At 27.7% G+C, this 455-nt stretch overlaps 1 protein-coding gene across 1 annotated transcript in view; it reads left to right on the plus strand.

Moving 5' to 3' along the window:
* The window catches only part of LOC106869164 (complement C3), a 160,574-nt gene that overhangs the window by 134,554 nt on the left and 25,565 nt on the right, over positions 1–455 (plus strand). The gene's annotated exons all lie outside the window — the stretch shown is intronic.

The raw sequence follows: 455 nt of genomic DNA on the forward strand, positions 1-455 counted from the left end.
ATATATATATATATATATATATATATATATACATATGTGTGTATATGTATATACATATTTATGTGGGTATTTACACGCATTCATTCACGTGAATATATGCTCATATACATATCTTCATGTGAGAGTACTTTGTACATACATATTTCTATCCATTGCTTGTTTATGTGTTCTATGCGTGTATATGTGTATGTATATTTACATACATGCATATAGTTACATAGATGTGTATATCTATGAATATGTATGTATGTATATGTGTGTATGTATATATATATATATATATATATATATATATATTGATAGAAATGGCAAGCCAACAAAAGAATGAAAGAGACCTCGATATTATGTAAATAGAGGAATTTACTTGTAAATATAATATGTGACAATTATTCTGTAGCCATGATAAAACTCCGAGTTTCAGATGTCGAGGCGGAGATCCACACCGATGTCTCCTC

Source organism: Octopus bimaculoides, chromosome 2 (assembly GCF_001194135.2).
Source record: "Octopus bimaculoides isolate UCB-OBI-ISO-001 chromosome 2, ASM119413v2, whole genome shotgun sequence".
Lineage (NCBI taxonomy): Eukaryota > Metazoa > Mollusca > Cephalopoda > Octopoda > Octopodidae > Octopus > Octopus bimaculoides.